Raw genomic sequence first — 1,996 nt, 5'->3', positions numbered from 1 at the left:
CAAAAACTTAGTAGCATGAGATGATATCAGCAGAAGGACAGAGTTCATTATGCACAGAAGGCATCCTTTATGTGTATGTTGTGAGCCTGCAGAGCTGTACATGTTCTTCACTGCTCTCACCCTACACCGAGCCTTGGTCCGAATTTGTCTGTCTCTGTCTCTGTGTCTGTGTATCTGTTTACATTTCATTGTGTCTCCCTGTCTCTCAGTCTCTATGTCTTTGACTGTGCAGCCTAGTTGAAAAACTGAACTTGTACCCGGTCTGGACAGGTCTATGCCTGAACTGATGCTTGGTCAGTCTGACTAACTCGGTCTCTGTTTCTCTTCTCAAATTGTACCTCCTTGTCTTTCCCTGTTGCTAACTTTCTGTGTCTGTGTCTGTGTCTGTGTCTGTGTCTGTGTCTGTGTCTGTGTCTGTGTCTGTGTCCGTGTCCGTGTCCGTGTCCGTGTCCGTGTCCGTGTCCGTGTCCGTGTCCGTGTCTGTGTCTGTGTCTGTCTCTTTTTCTTAAACCAGGACGGATCCTGCAGCTGCACCTGGTCTCGTCTGGACAGGTCTCAGCCTGCCTTGTGGGTTGCTGTACATTCGAACTGTGTTTATCGAGTATCTCTCCTCTTCTCATCATTGACTTGAGTCACCATTTTTCCTAGTCTCTCAAAATCTGTGATGCGATGGACAAGGACAGCTAGGGAGCTATGCCAGCAGTGAAGAGGAGCTGATTTCAGGAATGGTGATTGTAAGGTTGGACTTACATAGATAATGAAACCTCTCCCCGATTTCTCTCTTTGTCATCCTGCTAGTGGTCACAGCATCCCCTTGAGTCAATAAATTTACTGTAAGCTACAAATCAGATTCCAACAGTGTACCGAACAAAATGCTTACCCATGACACAGTGACAAATTTGAGGTTCATTCCATTGTCCTGAAGATATTTGCCACTTTCAAAATACATGGATGCTCAATGACAAGTGGCTGCTACCATAAATAAGCTACTCATGTGTTTAAAGTTTATGTTTTTCACAAACCTAAAGGATTCTTATAAAATCAAGAGAGCCTAATCAAACGGATTCAAACAATTACCAAGATTCACTACAGATAAATAGGATTCAGCTATTCCATGGTCCAGTCTCCGTATTCAGGTCTTCATGGCATGAACACTCTGGAACAACCCACCTCTCCTTACCATCCTCCCCTCGATTTCCAGGACAGGAGAAACATTGGTTTCTGAACTTAACCTATTCATTCTAAACTGCTGAATACTAGCCAGTTCTGAGAAGATTCAGATAGTGTCACAAACCCGGATTGGGGCAGAGCTAGCAAATACTGCAGGATATAGTAGCACAAAACATGGTTTGCACATAAAGATGTATAACCCCAATTATGCTAAACACCCCACCCCCCACATAAGCAGGAAGAAGAGTCTAGGATTTAAGGTCCTTATACCCTAACTTGGCATGTCTAACATTCTACCAATTAATAATCAGTGACGGTTGGATCAATGTTTAGGCAACAGACCGGTCTGTCCCTGGTCACACGGCATGATGCAATAAGGCAGTACTCTGGTCACTCCAGGCAGGGTCCCTTGGTTCGTAAATATGCAGGCAGTTGTAAAGACAAACGCCGGCCTATCATGCTCTCTAACTCTATCTCTCTCTCACTCTCCCTGTCCCTCTCTCTCTCCCTCTCCCTCTCTCTGTCTGACTCTCACTCTGTCTGTCTATCTCACTCACCTTCGATTTTCTCTCTGTTCTCTGCTCAGGCTATTATATTCTTTTTCTCTTCTCCTTTCTCTCCCTCTATCCCTCTCCTGCCCTGTCTGAAACACTATGGTTAATGGATGCTCTAAGGTTCATGTTCCATTGGTCAGGGTTCAATCTATACAGCAAGTATTCCCATTCCATTTAACCAAAAGACCAAGATTGGAGCTGTGAAAACGATGGAGGCTCTCTCTGTGAGCTCTCTTCCCACACATGCTGGGGTGAGTGGGAGACCCAGGATG

This window comes from Cricetulus griseus, unplaced genomic scaffold (genome assembly GCF_003668045.3).
Source record: "Cricetulus griseus strain 17A/GY unplaced genomic scaffold, alternate assembly CriGri-PICRH-1.0 unplaced_scaffold_4, whole genome shotgun sequence".
NCBI lineage: Eukaryota > Metazoa > Chordata > Mammalia > Rodentia > Cricetidae > Cricetulus > Cricetulus griseus.
Note: the sequence above shows the minus strand (reverse complement) of the source record.